This window comes from Ctenopharyngodon idella, chromosome 15, assembly GCF_019924925.1.
Source record: "Ctenopharyngodon idella isolate HZGC_01 chromosome 15, HZGC01, whole genome shotgun sequence".
Lineage (NCBI taxonomy): Eukaryota > Metazoa > Chordata > Actinopteri > Cypriniformes > Xenocyprididae > Ctenopharyngodon > Ctenopharyngodon idella.
The window spans coordinates 26,134,693-26,158,715 of record NC_067234.1 but is presented as its reverse complement, the minus strand read 5'-3'; the positions used below and the strand labels follow the sequence as shown (position 1 = coordinate 26,158,715).

General features: G+C 37.8%; 1 long non-coding RNA gene across 4 annotated transcripts in view; it reads right to left on the bottom strand.

The window, feature by feature from the left end:
* LOC127495006 (uncharacterized) overlaps positions 1-24,023 on the bottom strand; it is a 120,853-nt gene that overhangs the window by 32,243 nt on the left and 64,587 nt on the right. The window contains exons 1-2 of one of the 4 annotated variants that reach the window (XR_007925031.1): positions 1,020-4,851; positions 518-569 (exon numbers count right to left, since the gene is read on the bottom strand). The exons of 2 other annotated variants lie outside the window; for them this stretch is intronic. This is a non-coding gene — a long non-coding RNA (uncharacterized LOC127495006). One more of the 4 variants, XR_007925033.1, reaches the window with a different exon arrangement.

Genomic DNA, 24,023 nt, shown 5'->3' with positions numbered 1-24,023 from the left:
CATAGCATTTGCGCATCCCCCAATCCCCGACACTTGTTTGTATGTCTGTCTGTGACACAACAAGTGCAACCTTCAGCTAGACACAACATTGACCCATCTCTCCCTCCCCCCACAAGCTCTCTCACTCTCTCTCCCCAACACCCCCACTCCGTCTCTAACATTGAACAATAAGGCACTTTGAAAAAATGCCCCTGGCTCCAGGTAAACTCTTCACCAGCTCTTGTCTCGCTAAGCTCTCTTCACAAGCATTCAAAGCTAATCATAAAAAGCTCTCTGTCTAGCCACTCTGACTTACTACTGGTGCCCCCAACATACATCACTGGTTACCCTAAACCACTAAATTCTAACATTTGCTAACATTAGCTAAACCATGAAATGTTGTACACTAATACAAGAAGAATTTAGCTTACTGCTAACTGGCAAGCCCAGCACAAGCTGCTTCAGACAAAGGTAATGAAGACACTAACAGATGCTACAGCTGTGGGTGGGGAGAAGCAGAAAATGGTTTTAAACTCACCCTGGCGCGAGGATGAGGATGAACACTAAGCCGATCGAAGTTCTCTCGCAGCCTGCTTGACAAAGAAAGTGGGTGAGAGAAAGAAAGAGAGAGAGAGAAATCTCAGATTTCAACTTTTGTTGCTAGACCCGCTGACAAAATTGTGCAAATTTGATGGCTAGAAAATCATACGGTCAGGTTGACTGGACGGCTGTTCTTGTGAAACGAAAGAGGAAGAACGAAAATGAGGAGAGGTGGACAGGAAAGGAGATGGATGGATGGTAATATTAAAGCACAGGTCCGTACGTCCATATTACAGCTTGCCGAAAAAGCCGCAGAGGTGGAGAGCATGCCGATGAGGAAAAGCCGAAAGGGTGGTGTGATGGCACTGAGGATGAGAGACAGTCCGAGCAGCAGCCAGGGCCACACTACCAGCAAATCATGCCAGTCTGCTGGATCTCAGGAGAGGAGGGGTAAACACACAAGCACACACAGCACAGAGACTCTTACTCATTCACTTCACCTCACTTGTCCAGCGCTGCTCAGCCGCGGCAACTCCGTTCACGCGTATATCCCTATTCCAGGTCTGGCTCGATTGGATGATGGAAAACAGGCAGCCTGCTACTGCCAAAAAGCCCCGAAAGAACACAACTGAGACGCAGCAAATGCATCAATGCACCGAGTTACTGGCTCTCCACTCTCGCTAGCTCGTTCTCTCCACACCCCCTTCTTCTCTTTCACTCTCCGTATCTGTCTTACATTTCATTTTCTCCCTCCCTCACCATCTCTCTCGCTCTCTCTCTCTCCCAGGACACACACATGCACACTCTTCCTCTCTCTCGGAGTTGAGCAGACTGAGATGCATGCAAAACTGAAAAGAGGAGGGGGGGAAACGTAGAAGCGTGACACCCCTGGTCCGTCTTTCCCTCTTTATAAATCCATGTTGAAAAAAGTTGGAAAAAGGGGGGGAAACAGAGAAATATCATCCATTAATTTGCTCGCACAGCTGTGATCATTTAAAGCCGGAGGCCCACTTCTCCGGAGTATCAACCCGAAGGGGGAGGATGTAGGTGGAGAAAGAGAAATAGTATAGAAAAAGACAGACTTTCATGATGATTTTTGTCATTTTTACTTCATTGCTTTAAAATATCTGTACATTTGGTATTTCCGATGACATTGACATTTTAGAAGACCCCTATCACATGCCTGGCATCATAAACACTATCCTTTAAAAAGAGAATGAAAGTGAGAGAGAAAGACAGAGAGAGAGAGGCCCTAGAAACACAGCTACATGATGTGCTTGGCTTATAGAGGCTACATTTAATCTCCACTGGCTCCCCCAGGCTTGGGCAGAGAGAGGGGGGAGAGTAGCCCGTGCCGATGGGGGAGGGATGAGCCAAGCAGGTAGGGAGGCTAGCGACGGACAACAGTGCATGGGATAAAATCAGCGACCGGAGTGAAGGGGAAAGCAAACCAGCACTACACTGCCCTCTTCCTCTGTTTTCTTCACTTGCATCATGATCTCGCTGTCTCTGGCTAATCTCTAGGCGTCACATGTAGATTGAGCGTTATATCCTCTCTGATGAGGATGGGACATGCATGCAGGCTCTTCGGCGGTAAAACAGAGATGCTATCCCTTTTAAATTTTCCCCTCGGCTCCAAGGCCCCCACCACTGCTATCCTCATTTATCACCCTCTTTCGTCCAGATACAGCAAGCCATCAGTGAGGTGCTAATATTAGACTGCCTTTGACTGCGCCGGCTGCCGCCTAGAGCCTATAGCGTGCACACAATTACACATGCATGCTAAAGACCTAGAAAAGTATAGTCAAGCATATTTGATGCATGTTGGGTAATGCAAACAGAAAGTGCATGAAAAAAGCTGTGCATGCACACACACATTCAAGACAACTCCATATGCTGTACTATTCATTTTGAGGTCTTTTGCATGCAAGTAATTGTGTGCATGTATATTCGTATCTGTTTGCTATATTGGATATTCAGAATAAAATCCCAGCTCTTTAAGCCTGTTACCATTTTTGCTTGTAAAAATATCCGAGCAGTTAAAATTATACAGAATGAGATCAGCACTTGTTCACTGTGTGGGCCTTTGGAACAACCAGACAACTGTGATTTTTTATTTTTTTATTTCAAGAGGATATGGCTTTTTTTTTTTTTTTCTTGTGGCAAACCACAAACTGTTTATGGCAAAATTGTAGAGTATTTCAAATGCTAAATCCAGTCATTCCTGCTGTAGAGAATGCTAAGTGCTCACTGTAAGATTATGACTTCAGCTATGTTTAGCAGACGTGTCTCCAGAGAAGTAAAATATAAGGCCATTAGCAAAGCGGTGTAATTATAGTGCTTCATACCTTGCATAACAAACATTGTGGTTGAAGTTCTAATGAGGATTTTGAGCGAGGGAAGAGGCACTTCTTTAGGACCCAAATAAACCCTTGATTTAGTGATACTTATAATACGTGACTATGATAATACTCATTACGTACTATCAACTGGAGTAATTAGGTAGTATATCAAGACCCCATAAAATTAAACAGAGTTTTGTGGCTTTTAGTCTGTATGTTTTAGCTTTGAGGCTATATGCTAGCGTAATCATGTCTTTCTCTTCCGGGAAAAAGGAGCAAAAATATTGATGACTCATCCTGCACTAAACAGATGTTTGTCCAATCAAATGCTCTCCATGAGAATGCCCCTCCCCCTAATAACATCTGCCATTGACTAGCAAGTTGCAAATCAAGGCATGGTTGACTTATAAAGTCTACTGGCTTTTTTTTTTTTTTTTTTTTTTTAAATAATAATAATAATAAAAAAACTTTAATATGCCCTGCTTGAATTTTCTGTTTAAAAAGGAATTAAATCATTATATGCGACCTAGTGAGACTAAGATTGAAAACTTTGCCCTGGGAGCATATACTTTTGTGCCATAGTCTCACAATTATCAAATGCAAAAGTCCGGAGGATATTAATCTAATGAGGCAGACACAAAGCATTTTGATTAAGTTAAACGTGTGTATTTCAGAATGTCGGCACAAGAGCGAGACAACATGTCCGTAGAGCATTTCTAGAGCTTTCATAAAAAGAGAGAGCGAATGAATGTTCATGAATGCCTCCGAGTGGAAGTGGCGAGCTGAAAAATCTGTTTGTTTGTCACAGCTCTTTTCCCTTGGCAGCGATTATCAAGGAGAGGTGCAGAGAACTACAAACCTCTGTGTGCTTTGGACCCTCTCCGTCCTCTGATCTGCTTTGAATTTGTGCTTCAAGGCTGACATTACGCAGCACACAGACCCTCCTGGCCGACTAAAGGCACACACAAAACAAGACAAGCTATCGCAGTTGTATTGCCGCAGAGATACGGAAAAAGAAAGGAACGGAAAAATGGGAAATGAAGCAACATCAAAGACTCCGTTTTCAGATTATACATAAACCCTGGAAGGATTCTTAGAATCAGATGCTAAGCAATGTACAGCTATCTGTTTCAGTGTGTGCGTGGGGCAGTGAAAAGCTGCACCATTGGGGGGCAGCCTTTTGCTCCAGAACTCCAGCAAAGGCTGTGAGGGAGTGTTCACATGAAATCTCCAGCCAGTAAGATCTACAATGAAGATAGCATCTCACTCAATCTTGCTTAAGCTTTGTGCACTGAGCATACGTACATCCATGCGTTCTGCTGCTCTTAGGATCCTATTACAGCAGAGCAAAAATAAAGTTAATGTATAGTCAGGCAACCTTTGCTGTTGTAAACAAAATGGCACAAGTGCAGCATTTTCATCACTTCAACACATGTAAACCTATGCTATTATCATTAAATAAGAACATAGAGGAACATTGGTTGTGACTGCAGTGCAAATATCCTGTCCTACAGCTGACATCTTAGGGGAAAAAAAAAGAGCCGTTTTAAACAAAATTACCCAGAAACTCATTTCTTTTCTCATAATTACTTGTATAAAATCTGCTCACTGATTAATATTTCAGATGGTGCTGTTTTGCAAACCTCATTATATAATTTTATCTTGCTGAAAAGCAGCTAATATTAAGGACATTTCTGCCTTTTCTACTGGTGTAAGATGATGACAGGTCCGGCAGTAGCATGGGCATTAATAGAAACAGAAAAATCTATTTCAGCCTCTATTGTTCGTGGATCAGAGATGGCATGCGGTACTTTATTCTTGCTCCAGAGAATGGAGCATGCTGCTATCATCTAAAGTGTGCTTGTAAGCATGACATATCCACTTAGCAGTAAATACAAACTTCAGTCTTTGTACATCATCTTTCTACCCATGAAAACCACTCTTCCTTAGATGGCTAAAATCCATCCGTCAACCTCAAGATTAAAGCAAGTGTAAACTCTTCATTACTTGGCTGTAATTTTGACCAGTGTTAAAAAGTAATTCATTAAAAGTGGTGATATAACTATTTTTTAACTATATTTTCTATAGCACGACAGTAATTCAGTTTTACTGAATTGATCCCTTCAATGGTTCATGTAAATTAAACTGTCCAAAAAAATATTCAACAACTCATGCAAGAGTGCAGAAGTTTATGACATTGATAGTTTATTTGTTGCATTTAGTAAACAGTAAGGGTAAATTAAAAACAAATTTGAACAAATCAGGTGAAAGGAATCATAAGATTTAAGTTACTGGGATGAATCAAAAATCCCCACGACTAGTAAATTTATCTGTTCAGCTTTAATTCTGTTTCTTGTGCCAGATAAATACTACTCTGATTGTAATCATAAATTATATATTTTTTATTAAATCACATATTTTTTTAAGGATACTGTATATTGGACAGTTTGGCCTAATGCATAATCTATCCCAAAACATAACACATTTCTATTTTTAAATGCAACCAAGAAATTTTCTAGTGGTCTGTGTTAGATACATCACATTTGGAGAGTGTGAAAAAAATAATTAATTCAAAATAATTGGGTATTAGGTTTAAAATAAAACTGTGGGCAGTTTGAAAACCCTTAAGATTTTAGGTTTAATTAGGAGTAAAGAAAGACTGAAATATATATATTTTTTTATGTAGACTTGATCTGCTAACACATTATGACTAAGGTTTTTACTAAAAAGAGTTCAAAACTGAGCAAAATAATTCTTCAGAAATTATTACATCGTGTATCACACTGATACAAAAAAAAAAAAAAATGAAATGGGCTGCACTTTTATAATTGCATAATGCAAGAATATAAAAGTGACATTAAGTTGTCATAACCTCAGAGATTTATAAACCCACTATAATCACTAAACGCCATGTCAGTACCATGTACGTGAAATGCTGTTGAACATGCACCCTTGAAGAACTGTTTCTAAACAATGTAAAAAGGTTTTGTCACATAACCTAAAATGTGCTCCAACATCTAATTTAGCTAATTAGTCTTTTTTTCAAGTCAAAATATAAAAATATTATTATATTACACTATAACTTAATAAACCTTCTTATAGGTTACATCAACAAAAGTAGTTTTTAAGGACAGATCAGACAGAAATAGCTCTTTAGGATATAAAAATTTGCCATCAGTAAGATTTTTTTTAAAAGAAATGAACACTTTTATTCAGGAAAGCTGCATTAAATTGACCAAAAGTGACATTTATAATGTTCAAATAAATGCTGTTGTAATAATATTTCTCAATATTACACTGTTTTTCTCACTTTTACACTGTTTTAACTGTTATTTTGCTCAAATAAATGCAGCCTAGGTGAGCTTCTTTCAAAAACACTTAAAAACATTATTGATTACTACTGAAACGTAGTGTAAATAGCAAAGTCTAAATGTGAAATAGCACAAACCGTCTACTACTCTGTATTAAATGGAAGAGTAGAAACACAACACCTCTCACCTGAGACTATAAAAAGGTGCTTGACTTTTGAAGAATAGAAATACTGTCAGTATAACTATTATACTAGGACTTCTGCGTTTTACCTCAAGGTCTTTGGTGTGCCTGATCAGTGTCTGCTTCTGGGACTCATTTTGGTTCTACAGAACACTGTTTCAGCTCAGTCATTTTACAGGAAATAAAAATCAGATGTTGTGTTTATATGTGTTTTGTTTATATAGCTCCTTAGCGAGAAAGACTATACAGGTGGAAAATGTCAGCAAAAGTAAGGTTGTTTGTTGAGGTGCTGAGGCAGGAGTTTGTGTATCTCAGGGAAAGCTAGGAGGTTGTACAGTTATCTCCTGTGATGTTACTCTAAACTATACAACCTACTACCTCAGCCTGGGGGCACTGCAGAGACCCTGAGGGAGGAACATGGTTGACCCTCTAAATATCTGAGAAGGAAATTCGACTGTTAAGTTTGATGAGACTCCTTCTTGGGTGTAAACGGTTTAAAAAAAAACAAAAAAAAAACTATTAAAATCCTACATTCTGAGTGCAGGATGGTTTAAAAAGAGGCCCTGAATAGTAGGTGTGAAGGCCACACAGACAGATACCTATAGATACAAGCTTGTGTGGACAGTCACCACAAGTTCGGATCTACGGGTTTGTGTCAGCAGGCAGGTCTCTTCCTGTAGAAAAACCAGTTCAAAAGTCATCCACCGGCTTCAGTTATTCCATTCTAAAGGATAAAACCAAATAATTCTGAATCTGGAAATGAATTTCAACCATATAAAGGTAATATTTTTTTATAAACAGGCTGCATATTGCAATAGTGAGGCTACTGCATATGTAAATAGGAATGGAAGCACATACACTGAGGTGCAAAACATATTTGCAGTTTTACGGTTCAGCTAACAAACAATCAAGAAAACTGATAGGTTCTGCTTCTTCCCTTTCTGTTTTGATTGGATACAAAATGTCTCCACAATGGCAAGATCATCTGAGACATTCAAACACACACTGAGATATTTGGACTATATTCTTGTAAATGACTCCCGATGCGTCTTTATGTGTCTGCTCTCCTGTGGGCTATGAATCTAAAAGCCAAGTCAACAGTGCAAGAGCAGCAAACAAAAAAGAAAAAAAGAATCCTTGTTTAATGAAAATATAAAAATGACAACAATAGAACAGAACTACCACAAATGCACATTCAAACACCCTTTTCAAAGAGAATTATGATATTATTTTTACAGTATTTTCTGGACAAACACAAAATGATGAGAGAGAAATAACTTTCATAGCTTATGAATATATAAAATCCAAAATAATGGCTCTCTTAAAGGGTTTAATATTTGTTTTATATTTTATTTAAAAATTTGACCTATGCTGTATAGCATCTACCACAGCTATAGATCACAACTTTGCCATATTTATTAAATTATTTTAAATAAACATGCTTTTAAATAATTATTTTATATAATCAAGCACCAGCTAATGCAGTTTCTGAACATACTGTTGGAGAAAAGAGCTGCAACCTTTTCATTTAAAAAGGTGTCTATTTGAAAAGGCTCTCAAAATGGAGGCAGAATGCCTGAAGACAGAACAAAGCCAAATTTAGAAAAATGGTTGAAAGTTACTTGAAAAGAACAGTCAAGAGGTGTCAAAAAAATCCCCAACTGTAACACATACTGCAGGCTAAGTTAATTACAAAAGCTAGTAGACAACAGTTATGACTTCAACACCTGAATCACACCCACTCTCTCTGATATTATTCTATTACAAGATACTGCTAATTTTAAAGAACAGATTTTAGTTTACATTAAATCAAGCTCCTAGACAACAGCACTCTAAAAAAAATGCTGTGTTGTTTCAAATCATGTTTGGTTCAAATATGGACAAACCCAACCATTGGTTTAAAATTTTAAACCCAACATTTGGGTTTGTCCATATTTGACCCAAACATGGGTTGAAACAACACAGCAGTTTTTTTTAGAGTGAGAGGTTTTATCATTATCTGCTTGTCCATTTCCAAGTCAGACAGGCAATTAAACCATTGCCTTGCAATCTAAGTACACTCTAAAAGCATTCAGACAAAAGAGGAAGGGCATCAGATTCAGAATTTTGTGAACAATAGGAAAACCAAAGGTGTGTCCAAGTTGGACAATGTCCAACCCTCCTCTGAAGGCTCTCATCAAACGTCTTTTCAGTGCATGCTCTTATAAATGAAATACAGAATAAAGGCATGTAAAGAAAGAAAGAAAGAAAGAAGTATGAACAGTGAAAAATCGGTATTAGACGTATATAGCTAAACGTATAGACGGTAACACTTTACAATGAGGTTCATTAGTTAAACATTAGTTCATGTGTTAACTAACATGAACTAACCATGAGCAATACATTTGTTTCTGTATTTACTAATCTTGGTTAACGTTAGTTAATGAAAATACAGCTGTTCATTGTTTGTTCATGTTAGTTCACAGTGCATTAACTAATGTTATCAAGATTTTAATAATGTATTAGTTAATGTTGAAATTAACATTAACAAAGATTAATAAATGCTGTATAAGTGCAGTTCATTATTAGTTCATGTTAACTAATGTAGTTAACTAATGTTAACTAACGAACCTTATTGTAAAGTGTTACCGTATAGACGTATCACCAATCAAATACTGAACTGGGAATCTATATTTTAAACTAAAGTGATATACTATATACTATACATTTTAATTCTTTACTGAAAAAGGCAGCAAAACAAAATTAAAACTTTTTTTACATTATTATTATATAATTTTATTATATTATAGATAACAGTATTGTATATATCTATTCATATTATTATATTGATATAAACTAAATATTGTTCATGCAAGTTACTATTTGCCATATTCAAAAATACGAAAATGAGAATATTGCCGTAATTTTTATAATTTTTTTATTCTTATCCATCCATATGCTTGGTTGAATTAAACAGCTAAGCTATACAATAACTAAAAACAAGTTGTTTTTCTATTGCCAATGTAACACCTTTTAAAGCTGCAAAGTACTATAGTTGGCAAGTTGAAAGTAAGGTAAATACACAAAGTGATAAAATATTGTATTGCAAACATACAGTTGTAAATGAACAAGCACAAAGCTATGCCAAAGCATTTAGGAAACATCAAGCACCTGCACATCTTGAATAAAACAAAAAAGAGAGGTTTAAAACATATTGTGCTAAGAATGCTGTTCCTAAAACATTTATTTTCTAGGTCTTTGACCTCTTTCTCTTTCATCAGACCATCTTTCTTTAGGTTTTATGGGCCTGCATCTGAGGACATCAGCTGAGCAGTGTCAAATCAGTCAAGTACATCAATAAGCTAAACATCTGCATTACCTCTGAGCTGACCACACAAAGCTGTATATATGACTTGAAAACTTTCTTTTATAGCATAGCATCATAGAACAATTCAAAAAGTGTTTGAAGTCAAAGTTTTATAATGTATTTTTTTTTTTTTAAGAAAATCAAGCATTGACATGTCTAAAAAGTCCTGACATGTTTATAAGTCCTGTTGATTTATTATAAAAAAAAAAAAATTAAATGATGCATACACAAACCTATGCCTGAAAGTGATCATTTACATAGCCTAAAATTAGTATATTGTCTAACCAAATTGAAAATGCATTTCTCTCAAAATGAGAAGAGTTCTGCATCCAAATGTTTTAGGCCCCTTCCTAAGCATAATATAGATGTGTGAAGTTAGTCTGGCCCACGTAGCCAAACCCACTGCCATTAATAACACGTGGCTCAGTGTGAAATTATATGATGGCCGATTTGGACTGGCACCGCACCTCCGGTGAAGAGCTTCTGACAGTTCGTGTTCCCTTCCCGTTTCCCACTACTTGAATACAAATGAACAAACTGACTTTGAAGTAGGTCCCAAGATCCTTTAACTATGTTAGTGGGGCTTCGCCAAGAAGTTGAAAGACTCCTTAAAATCAGCTGAATAGGGGTCAGAAAGAGTGAGAATGACCTCGTGTTCGTTAAGCATCAGAAACGGCCAGACTTCATTGGGGGGGAGAAGTGATCAGATACAAGACTTAACATCAGATCAACTTCACAGATCAACACAACAACACACCTAGGGCCTCACCAACCCGCACGCCATACCATGAAACAACAACACTGACCGCTACAATAATAAAAATGCTAAATATTATGCACAGAAAAATATAACGTATCAATTTGGTAAACAAATATACCGAATAAAAATAATCAAATGCTTACCGACTGTCTGTTTACTGTTTCCAAAAGGTCTCTTTGAACTCACTGTACTTACAGTACTGGCAGAAGGTATGGAGAATGTCCACTGTGGCCCGTAAAAGAGCAAAACACAAATGTGCAACTAAAAAAATAGTAAAAAAAAGTTGAAACGAGCAAATGGATGAGATAAAGCGAGGGAAAAATACATTATTTAAAAAAATAAAAACAACGAATTGGAAAAAAGACATTCCCATGTTTATGAGAGATCGATTTTCCTTGTAATAAAACCATAAATAAGAGAAAGCAAGTCAGTATTGTACGATCTATGTGCCTGCTTAACGACCAAATGACAGGCAACATCTGTTTGTAAGAAAGCCAAGATCGAGTCTTAAAAAAAAATTGGCTTGATTTTCTCTTTCACTCTCTCTCTCTCTATAGCCCTCTCCCTCTCTTTCACTCACTCTGTTGAATGAAGCGAAACAGAAAAGAAAGAAGCGACTGTGGAAATTCGGCAAAAATGAAAATGGAGTTGTGCACCAGTCCCGTCACCCCTTAACCTCGTCTCCTCCGCTTGCCTCTCTCTCTCCCCCAGCTCTAGAGGAGCAACCCAGGTAACAACTCCTCGGCAGTCCTCAAGCTCCCCTCTCCCAGACCGACGGACGGACCGACCGCCCGCCTAAGCAAACCCCCCCACCCTCACACACATACACCTCCCAAAAACACACACATACTTCTTGGAAGACTTCTCTGCACCAAAAATAAATACTAATCTGCAGTTCAGTCCAGCTTCTGAAAGAGTCTCATTGGCCCCATGCCATTGTTTGCTGGGGCAAAATTGTTTGGTGGTGGACCTGCCATTTCGGCAAACACTGACACCTTTGGTACATGACTGAAAGCCAAAGAGTTTCCTTTCCTTTGTTTTAACTGATATCTATAGCAATCTATCAGAACATCAGTGGAATTGGCATTTTTAATTTAAATACAGTTAGCTTGGCCACTAGGTGGGCCATAGGTGACAGCGAAGTGCATCAATGTGCGGCGGCTAAGAATAGAGGGTCTTATTGTGGCACATCTTCTAAGGATCAGCAGTCTGCAAATATAGCGCTTAGGTATGTAGACATACATAAATCAGAGCAACAGACCTAAATATACCAAAAAAAATAAAAAAAATAAAAAAAGCACCAGCAGCAGAGGAAGGAATATGTTTTAAGCGCTGATGCTAGCATAAGGCCAAACAAAGTACTTTAAAATCTGCCCATCATCTCAAGCTTTCACACTTTAAGATGCCGGTTCTACTCAGCAGACTGAAGCTGACACCCTAATAGACCTGAATGCCCGGCGGGTATGTGCCGTTTCCCAGGGGACGGGGAGAAGCCATGTGAACACGCTGTGGTGTTTCCCCTGGAGCGCTGACTGTAAGCAATACCTTCAGTGCCTCGTATTCCACTCCCAGCATGGTGGGAGGGAGAGTGAGTCGTGTACATTGTGCACTGTGTCGGTAATAAACATATGGCTTCAGACTCAGTTAAGAAGGCACCATGTCTCACCCCTCCAAATTCCATGCCTCTCCCTCTCTCTCTGATATTCTACTCACGCACAACTGCGGCACTGCTCCACCAATCCGTTGCATTAACCAAAATCTCAGACAAACGGGCCACTGGTCTCTCTGTCTCACTCCTGACCAGCCAGATAGAAAGCCAGAGCTAGAAACCATGCCATAAAGTGACATTTCCAGACAGAGTGAGATTCAAAGGTCCAAAACTCTGTAATCACACTGAAAATTGGGATTTAGAATCTGAAAAGTAACAAAGAAAAGTTATGATGTAAACTACATAAGAAATGTTGAATAAATGTACAATCTGAAATTGAATAAGATAATTTGTGACATTGACCATATAAATTTCTTTGCACAGATGGTCAGATCAGATGATCTTGTTACCATTGAAGCACAAGACGCTCTTTGAATCGTCTCAAATCATGCTGGATAACATGATCATCAGGTTTGACACATAATGTAGCTTGAGAGTGGCTTTTATTAAAACAAACGGGAGCATTCTTATTTTTTTTTTTTAATTCTTAAAAAATACAAATTATATTTTTACATTTTAAAATATTAAAGAAAATAAATGAATTATTATGCATAATTGTGCATAATGCAAAAAGTACATCATCCACCATTTTTCAGTTTTTTTTTTACTATAAAAACCAAGGCTTCTACATTAAAGGATTAGTTCACTTTCGAATGAAAATTAGCCCAAGCTTTACTCACCCTCAAACCATTCTAGGTGTATATGACTTTCTTCTTTCTGATGAACAAAATCGTAGAAATATTAATAAACATCCTGACGCGCCCAAGCTTTATAATGGCAGTGAATGGGACCCACGAGTATGAGCTGAAGAAAGTGTCTCCATCCACATCCATCCATCATAAATGTACTCCACACGGCTCCAGGGGGTTAATAAAGGCCTTCTGAAGCAATGTGTTGCATTTGTGTAAAAAAAATACCAATATTTAACAAGTTATGAAGTAAAATATCTAGCATCCGCCAGACCGCCTTCCGTATTCAACTTACAAAGAAAGTGTAAACTAGTGTCACGTCAGTTAAGCTTTGTCCGTAAGGGAATAGGGAAGTCGTAGGATGTAGCGTAAGCTTTTTGAACTGCAAGAGTTTTACACTTTCTTCGTAAGTTCAATACGGAAGGCAGTCTGGCGGAAGCTAGATATTTTACTTCATAACTTGTTAAATAAGGATATTTTTTTTTACACAAATGCATTGCTTTGCTTCAGAAGGCCTTTATTAACCCCCCGGAGCCGTGTGGACGTTTATGACGGATGGATGTGGATGGAAGCACTATATTCAGCTCATACTTGTGACCTCTGTTCACTGCCATTATAAAGCTCGGATGCGTCAGGATATTTACTAATATTTCTCTGATTGTGTTCATCAGAAAGAAGAAAACTAATCCTTTATGACACAGCATTTTAAATAAATTATCAATATTCGCACGTCAAAAAATGACATTGTTGATAAAGGTTAAGTACTAAGTATACGGTGTCTCAATTACATCAAAAAATGTAGTGTGACCATTCAGCCCTTTGTCCCTGACTGAGACATCACCTGCTGCCCAGCAGTGATACTAGTTAATTACTGTTAATCTCATGGGAAAGAAAACTGGCATTTTGTTTTTCATTACATGCAGTCAAGAGAAAACAGCGTTGGTGGACCAATTAGTGTCATTTGGCTCTGATCTGTGGTAAAGGTTCAAGCATCTTCTCCTTTGCTTTATGTTATCTGTGCTCCACATCTTAAGAATGTATTGGGGAAATAAGAGGATAGTATCCCTGTATAGCCAGAACAAGCTTTATGCAAGATGATGCATGTGAGGCTCAGAGGACATGAAGAGTCTCTTTGTTCCCGTCAACCCATGAACCACTGCAACACTATCCACTCTGTTCCACCATCATCGCATCCACCCTTCAGGATTGGTTGAAGCCGATTTGAGACCATGACTCAGCAAGTTCCTCTGTGGTTCTCAGAGGGTTATAGTCTTGTGTGTCCCCAACTGACCTCAAATGCGTTGTCAGTATACTTCAGGCTTCTAATCCAACACGGGCCCAGTCGGCACCCTCAACGTCCACACCACTCCCCCAAATCCAGAAAGCCTGGCATCAAAACAAGGATAGTTCCAGCTTCTGCAAACTGTTTAATTTAAGTTAAATTACCAGCTTAAAGAGTTTAAAACCCATAAAGTATGAGTGCCATAAATTTGTCATCAGAGTAAAAAGGATTATCCGAGTCTGGATAAACAGACAAATCATGATGTAAATTAATATACGGAATGCCAAAAACATTGTGGTGCCTGTGGGAGAGCTGGTGGTAAATTCAAAATGTCAAACTGAGGATCTTGTGAACAAAACACCTTTGGAGTGGAAGAATTAAGCTCCTAAAAGAAAGAAGTTGCCTTTTGTATGAAACAAAAGGCCTTCATGAAACGCACAAGATGAGAGTCCTTTGTGCACGAGAAAACCTTTAGTTTTTAAGCATACTCTATTCAAAAATGTACACCCGGAACTGGACAAAAGCCGTGATAATAACAAACGAAGAACTTCTTGCGCAAGGCTACTCATAATAGAGTTGCAAAGTGAATTATTCTCGAAATAAGCAATGTTTTATAATGCTAATTAGCCACTTCTTGCCTTATCACGGCAGTTGTTTTGCTGCTGGATTAATGAGAGACATATCACTGCATTAATTTCATTATGCTTTATCAGACGAATTCTTGGCTCAAGGGGGCAGAAATGAAAACCGCGTACCGGTGCGGCACACAGAAATAGAAAGGAGAGACCTTCTTTTCATCCCTACACCAAGTGCACCTTATCTCTGAAACCCTAAGCTTGAGTACAACATCAAAAAACAAAAAATGTCTGAAAGATATCAGTGCACATTATGAAGCCCCATCATCTTCAGCGAATTGCACTGTGCCAAACTCTCTGGAGCTACAGCAGTCCAAGGCTCTGTCTCGCACCCCCCCTTTCTTTTTTGTAAATCGCTGCACCTTTCTCTGTCTAGCTCCGTGCCCCCTCCTTTGGTTGTGCCCTTTTGCTACTCCTCTGCCACCCACTCCCTCCTTTTCTTTCTGTTTGCCTCTCTCCTTTTCTCTCCTGTCTCCCTCCCAAGCTTTCTCTCTCCCTTTAATTTACAAATCCTCCAGTGAAGGACAGGAAAAGTGAGCTCCATGGAAACCTGGCACCAAGCCATCTCATTACACCGCCAATTGATTCTGGCCCTACGCCACACTGCTGTCCCCTGCGAACCCACTTCCCATCATGCACCTGACATCCCCAGTCTGTCTGCAGCAAAAGAAAAAGAGAGAACACACACAAACTCACGCTCTCTCTCCCCCTCGTTCTCCCACTAAAGCTCTAAACAGAGAAGACCGGACACAGTTCTTCATTGTGACATAATGAAATAGGCAGAAATGAAGAATAACTTGAAATAATTTGATTTATGAAACATGAGATTCGTTTTAGATTTGTAAAATATACTGCAGCCGGTGTAGCTTGTACTAAATGGGGTGTTGAGACAAAGAAATACAGCACAGCTCATGAGTTAGACGTCACAAATACCGTTATGGAGATATATGTCATTTCAAACTGTAGTGATTTTCTTGGCTGGAAGTCTTTGTTTATCTAATAATGACTAAAAGAAACATCTGCCTGGAGTTGAAAACACTTACAAGCCCCTTGACATGTCATGTCCTTGTAAACAACATTATTAGAAAAGGAAATGTATTAACAATTAACAGTCCAATTTTTCTAAATGTCATCAAGGTGTCCGTCTCAAAACCCTCCAAGCTTTAGGCATATTATTTGTTATCATCTTATCATCAAGAGATGATCCCCGCACAGGGCCTTGCTCTAATCAAGAGCGGACACTCATATCTGTCTGAAGCCCTGCCAATAGGTTTAATCTCTGGATATGAACTGCAATCGCTTGCAAGATGTGCTGCAGTCATCGGATTTTTAAAGAAATAAATCAGAAAAAGGGAAGGAAAAAAAGAGTTAAAAGCAACACATGGACAACTTGTTGACATAACGAACTTCACATGTTCTGGGATTGACTCTGAGCACAAAGACTACTCACATCTGGCACATGTGGTGTGGCCTGAGGAGTGCATTGGGGAAGATCAGTCTGAAACTGACCGGCTGGTTAGGCAGGAGAATAAGTAAGTATGGCTATCAGGGTATCTGCATGTTTAAGGGAGTGAAACAAGACTTTAAAATTAAGACTTTTTAAATTTTTTGAATTTAAGGGCAATTTTGTGACAAAATGATTATTTTTTAATACAGTCTTTAGCTTCATATGATCCTTCAGAAATAATTCTAATATGCTGATTTGGTGCTCAAAAAACATGTCTTATTATTATCTTTTTTGAAAACAGTTGCGCTGCTTAATATTTTTGATGGAAACCATGATACGTTTTTTTTCCAGGAATCTTTGACGAATAGAAATTTCAAAAGAACAGCATTAATTTGAAGTAGAAATCTTTTGTAATGTTCTAAATATCTTTACTGTCAATTTGGAACAATTGAACACATCCTTGCTAAACATATATATTAATAAAAAAAATAAAAAAATCTTACTGAACACAAACTTTTGAATGATAGCATATACCATAAAATGGTATGTTTATGCTTTGAAATATAGCACAGTGTATCTAACTATAACTGTCTCCAGTCATTCCAACAAATTTTAGGACCTACATATGCAAACATTTTAGATTTTAGATGTTTTACATTTTGAAAAGTTTAAAGCTTTTTAAAAAATCTGTGACAGAATAGAGATAATTTTTCCACACCTTGGGAAATCTGCAGAATTCTGCAAATAGATTCTTGTGTTCATGTGTTGCTACAGTTACTTGTAGCTGAAAGCATAATCAAAATATTTAATAAACAAACAACCAAGGGGCAAAGATGTGTAGAACCTTATTAGAGATGCACCGGTCGACTGGACATCAATCTGTATTTTTACACCAAACACACAATTGGCAACCATTTTTTTGTTTTATTTTGGCTGATCTCTGTTCCGTACTTGCACGCAAATTGCATTGCAATAATTTCCCAAGATGTAATTTGTGTGGAAATATTACGAAGTCTGTAAACAGGACGTTAACTAGAGCTGCACGATTCTGGATAAAATGAGAATCATGATTTTTTGGTTTCAAATAGAGATCACGATTCTCCCACGATTCTGAATATACAACCAAACAAAATAACATTTAATTTACTAGAGGTTCTGACAAAATATACATTGCTGAAAAATGTTTGAATGAATTATTTAAAAATGGTTTTGAATGAATTCATTGATTCATTAATAAATACTTGTTTCATTGCTGGATGAATCAGTGTTTTTGAACGATTTTTTTGAATGAACGATTCAATGACAAATACATTTTTTAACAGTCAGTTGTCGCCAGCTAGTGGAATAAGATGTAATTGATACAACCGTTATTTGACGTGCCAAGTTACTCTCAAACGGTAGTTTGCTCTATTTTGATCGTTATTGTAGACATCAGTGTTTAAACACTAACTTAAAACTTATATCTCAGTACTTCTGTGATAATGTGAATATTTGTAACACAGAAATAACTAATGTGTGATTCAAAACGGCTCTATCTGGCTCTGGCAGCACGAACACAGATTTGAATGTTGATTTTTGTCAAAGTCGCGGGAGAATCATTGTCATTAATAAAGTAAGATCGCGTGGGTGCTTGAATTGAGATCGCGATCTTTTTACGATTAATCGTGCAACTCTAACGTTAACACAGGCCAGAGACGTGACACGCTGAAGATGGACGCAAAGAGGAGGGGGGAGCAGAGAAAATACTGAACCAGGCACAGCAAGCACACTGTTCGTGATGCTAGAAATATTTGAAGAAAAATGTAAATATTGAATTGCGGTTGGAGGTTTATATGAATGTATGGGTGAATACATGTATATATGAATGTAATGTTTCACACAGGGTAGTTATGGGAAGTCAGTTATAACTAGCCCCAAAGGTGGTCCCCTGAGAATTAAATGTTCCCCTAGGGCCATTTTCCTTGTTTGCATTCGCACCACCAGTAGGAACTCTGAAGTGACATAAGCCGGCCGACAGCAATGTCATTTAAGCGTGCCATTCAAGAACGTTCAGCAACTCCATAGCGTAAAGGTTGAGGAGTGCCTGGACTTCCACGTCGCCCTTGCGTCACTGGTAGTTCCTATTGTGCTGGGTTAGACCCTACCCTGTAGTAGCTAACTTAGTCCCCCCAAAAGGTGTTCCTATAACTAAAATCGTTCCCAGAAGTACTTCCGCCAATAGGAACTATGCCAGTTACAGGAACTCTGAAAAACATTCCTCTGATGTGAAAGCCCTTTATCTCTAAGGCAAACTGACTGTCTTCAGAAAGTTTCAATGGCAATTTCTTTTCCTCTTACCTCTGAATCATGCCTATTAAAGTAGTATTCATAAGCACAGCACTGCTTTGTGTACAGCGGCAACCATATTGAAACAAATGATTCGTAAAGCTTCATGAAGCAGTGTTTTGAAATCACTCATCACTAGATATTGTGGAATAAAGTCGCTATTTTGTTATTGGCGCACAAAAAGTATTCTCGTCACCTCATAACATTAAGGTTGAACCACTGTAGTCACATGAACTGTTTTAAATACGTCTTTAGTAGCTTTCTGGGCATTGAAAAAGGGAGTGTTATTGCTGGCGATGCAGGCCTTACTGAGCCATTGGATTTTATCAAAAATATCTTAATTTGTTTTCCGAAGATGAATGAAGGTCTTACGAGTGTGGAACGACATGAGGGTGAGTAATTAATCACAGAATTTTCATTTTTTAGTGAACTAACCCTTTAAGGCCAGTCTGGCCTGTAAAAGAGCAAATAAACAACAAATACATTTGCTTAAAGAAAAAGCAACCAGTATCAGCTCATTTGCTTGAAAAAAATCGGGAATCGGCCATGAAAAATCATGATCAGTGCATCCCTACGCCTGAACGTCCATGAATGATGGACTTTCCGATTCCTTTTGCATATCTGGCAAAGCACTGAGCTGCTCATCAAGTGTTACATGCCATGAAACAAACACTGGGTCTCTAGAGCCATGCCCGAGCTGAGCCAGCCACAGTTTGATGCCACATTCCTACGATCTGGCCACTGACAAGGTGATTCTATCATCTCAGAATCTGTCAAAGTGCAAATTTAATTTGATTCTCCAGAGAATGTATCACAAATATGAATTTCCATGAACTGCAAACACTGTGTGATACGATCAAGTTGTTGTGATGCTGATGACAAAAGATGGATTCAAGCGTGCAGAGACTGGAGGATAGAGTGTCCCATCAAGGCCTCTAATTGTCCCACTAATGCGAGCTTCAACAATATCAGTCAATTGATTCTTTTAACCGACGGCCTCATTGCACATAAAATCAATCTCTGTGATAAATCCTCTCATCGTTGCCCAGTGTGGGCAATTAGGCAGAGTTATTTTGGGGGATATGAATGGAATTCGATTTGGGGGGAAGGCTGGTACATACAAACAGTCTAAGTGTGCTGCAGCTGCAAGCAGACCGCTGGCAGATAGAGTTAAAGTCCCTGCCAGCATGAGAGGCCCAAGTCTAAATGTATACGGGTTGTCTGAGGACACGCTAATTTATGTTACTCGATCCTGACGCAAGACAGGCTGTAAGATGCCAGGCTTGTGGGAGAGGCACGTCAGGAATCTGAGGTGAGGGGGCCAGATGTGAGGGGAGGAGGATACCTGCCCGAGACGAAAGCGCAGGTGGGATGGGACATAGCTGAGGTCCACAGAAGAGCAATGACTATGACATTGCTTCATCCTGTAGAGCTCAAAGACTGAACGACAATGTCCAACTTTCAATGAGCTGCTAAATAACTGTTTTCCAAGTTTCTGGCCTGATTTATTACGCATTACAGTAAGTATCTCCAAAATATACCTCATGAGATGTGTACGGAGTGTTTTGTTCTGGAGGTAACGAGCCATTGTGGTTGCAATTGCTGTGAAGTTGCCCAGACTTCCTTCCTCAGCTTTCTAATCAAGAGGGGAGAAGCATTGTGACTGTGTGAATCACCGCCAATGATTGAGGAGAAAAACTTACTCCTGCAGGAAATGGAGGGTTTAACTCATAAGTATTGAGCAGAAAATATAAAATATCAAAGTATGGAACGTGAACACAAGTCTAAAAGATAAGGCTAAAAAAGGTGGTTACAATCCAAAAACAGACAGAAACATCTAACTACTGTATAAGCGAAACAGAGTTAAAGTCACAAAAAAAATCATCCTTAATATTACACTGTTCTCAAGGTTAATTTTCAAGCTAATCAGTGAATCTCTTCTCACATTAAAGTCCATATTTCTACAAAAATGGCACTTTTTGCTTTATCGCTAGAGACATGCATAGTAATTACTGTTGCCATGGAGAAGTTAACTGCTACACGGGAGAGATGTTGGCTGTACTTACATATAAACACATGTTTTCCATTTCTAGTAGATGGGAACATTTTTGAAGAGCTGGAGGGAGTTGTAAAATATTTCAGGATTGAGCTAAAAAGAAGTTGTTTTTTTATGGTGTTTTATCTGTAACTCATGCCTGCATTTGTCTAAAAAATAATAATAAAAAAAGCCTTTTGGTGAAGCAAACTGTTTGAGTAAGAAACTGCACATCTACACAGCACAATCCAATGTACAAAGCACACGCATAATGTGGCCTCTACAAAAGACCTTAAAGGCACAGTTCACCCAAAACTGAAAATCTTGTCATTATTTACTCACCCTTGTGTTGTTTCTAACTTGTATGACTTTCTGTGGATAATATATATATATATATATATATATATATAAACCACATTGAACAATACTGACTTTAATATATTTTAAATAATAAATATTCAATAACATATGTAAATAATGTAATGTAATATAATATAATCTTTTTATATTATTGCCAGTGCTTGATTGTTTTTTGAGGCCCTTAAAAGTGTGAAATAGAAGTCACAGCTCAGTAAAGGGCTTGGGATCTTGCGGTTCCAACAGCCAGTCAGCACTGTCATGATGTCATTTCCTGTGGCCTTCCTTGGTTTGACAACATTGGCTCTCACTACCTTTCATTATTTTTGCAAATCCATTCGGTGTCGCTATTGGAGGAAAAATAACACTACAGCTTTGGCAGTTCTATTTATTTTCTATTCAGTTTTGTCATATCTTGTGCTGAACAACACAACCAAAAAGGAATGATTGTTCAGTCCAACAATTTATCCAGGAGGTTTCAAGGAAACTTTGAATTGTTTAAGGATGTAGTTCTGAGGGCCCAAACCTTTATGTCCTTCTCATCTCTGTCTTCCAATACTCTGCCTTTCTCTTTATTTCTCTATGCAGTGAGTGCCAGGCCCCTGCAGGGCTGGCTTTGTTTTTTAATAGGGGCTAATACTCGACCTTGGTTCCTTCCCATGGGGACAGGGCCCATGAATACCCCCACTGTGCACCTCTCTCTCTTTCTGTATCCTGCTTATTCGCTCAGGGAATGCCAATGCTCTGAGGTAAGGAGCCTTTGTACCTCTAACACACACACACACACACACACACACACACACACACACACACACACACACACACACACACAGTGGTTCTGGTAGAGCTATTGTGAACCTGTTCCCTCTCACACTCACAAATAGAGAAACATAATAATCGCCTTGGATTGATGAAGTAGAAAGCGGGCCGACGCTGGGGTGCGGGCTGTGTGAGCCAGGTTAGTGTTACCGCCACAGCGGGAGCATTAGAGGACCATCAGAAGAGAGAGGTCTGCTCACTGGCGTAGGTTCAATGTTACCAGACATTATCAGGACAAGTTAATTACAACAAGCTGCAGCAGCCATCTTCCATTATGGTTAATTTTAGGGCATTTAAGAGAGGTTTGCCCAGAAACAGACCCCCAAAATAAAGTTGAACAAGGTTTGAAAATTGGCAACTAGGCTGATTTATGCATCAACAACAAAAAATCTTATATTTAACTGAACATTCTCATTTATAAGAATTTATACATTATTACAAACAACAAACTGAAGAGTTCAAATATAGTAAATAAAAGCTTTTAAATACGCCAAGGCACTTCAGATTATGCCACGTCCAAACCAGGTGCACTGAAATTAAGCAACATCAAACTTTGTCAGTTGCTTAGCTTCTATTTTTGCTACATTGTGACTGCTAGCTCCACCCATTTTTCATGATTTTTTTAAAAAATAAATAAAATTGTTAAATTGCTAGAATTGCTAAAAACAAAACAAAACAAAAAAACACTTGCAACAATCAGTAAAGTATACAGCTACAGTGTAACTCCATAACATTTCTGGAAAACAACAGCATGCGATGCAAAACATCACTGACTGGTTTGTAGTTTTCAACCCATTGAAGATCATAAATCATGTTTACAAATTCGATAAATCCTCATATAGTAGCCAGTGACATTATCTTGCTGATAAAGCAGTAGAATTTGCAACAACAATGTAGATACATCACAGAAAAAAACCTGAAAACAAAAAAATGGATGGATTCAGGATAATAAAATAAAATAAAAACAATTTATAATTTTTGATAAGGACAGTCAAATCCAAAAACAGGGATACTTTTGAGAATATACAGTACCGCTCAAATGTTTAAGGGTAATTAAGACTTTTTAAAAATAATGAATACTTAAATACTGCATTAAATTTATCAAAAGTTAGGGTTAGGGTTAGGAGTTTTACATTATTAAAAACGTTTTCTATTTTAAATATACTCTGTTCTTTTGAATTGTCTATTCATCAAAGATTCCTATACAAAAATATTAAGCAGCAACTGTTTTCAAGATTGATAATAAGAAATGTCTCTTGAGCAGCAAATCAGCATAAATCTCAATGATTTCTGAATGATCACGTGACACTGAAGACTGGAGTAATGATGAATGATGAAATCACAGAAATAAATTGCATTTTGATAAAAATAAATTGCATATATTAACATAGAAAACAGTCACTTTAAACTGTAACAATATTTCACAATATTACTGTTTTTACTTTATGTTTGATCAAATAAACACAGCCTTGGTGAGCACAAGAGACTAATTTCAAAAACATAAAAAAAAACTTACTGACCCAAACTTTTGAATTGTAGTGTACAACAACAACATAAAAAATGAATGACATCATCTCCTGTAAGCTGGATGTAGGACAATACCAAATAGGGCTGCAACAAACGATTATTTTGATAATCGATCAATCTACCGATTGTTGGAACGATTAATCGAGTAATCGTCGATTATTACACTGGCAAATCAGTATGCTTTGTTCGATTATTCCACTTTAGCAATTAGTTAAAATATTGAGTTATACTTTAACTAATAAATAAAAATCACTTCAGTTTTTGAAAGTGTATTTTTAATAAATTTCGAGCCAAGTGAATAGACCAATCTACTTCAGGTTTTCTTTTCTCATCAGAAGTCATCAATACTCCAACTGTTAAAATGACTGGTACTGTGTTTTTATTAAGTCTGGGAATTGTAATAATAACTTTTTAATCAGAGTAAAAATATGAATATGTAATATTGTGCATATTTTTTGAAAAATGTCCCTCTCTAGATTTCTTTTTTTTTTTCTTCTTCTTCTTTTTTAAACTAACTATCAAGTTTATAGTCACTGAATGGCTTTCCTTAGGTAAATGTAACATTTTGTGACATATTAGTTTGCAAGCTATTAGTTTTCTGCGGTTAAAACTCTGATTAAGTGATTACATTAGTGATGGATTCATTTCAGTAAGTTGTACTGTATCTTTCAACATACTTTTTGATGTTCATTTATGTTTAGTTCATGCTGTAATAGCAGAAGAGTAAGAGATAATAGGTT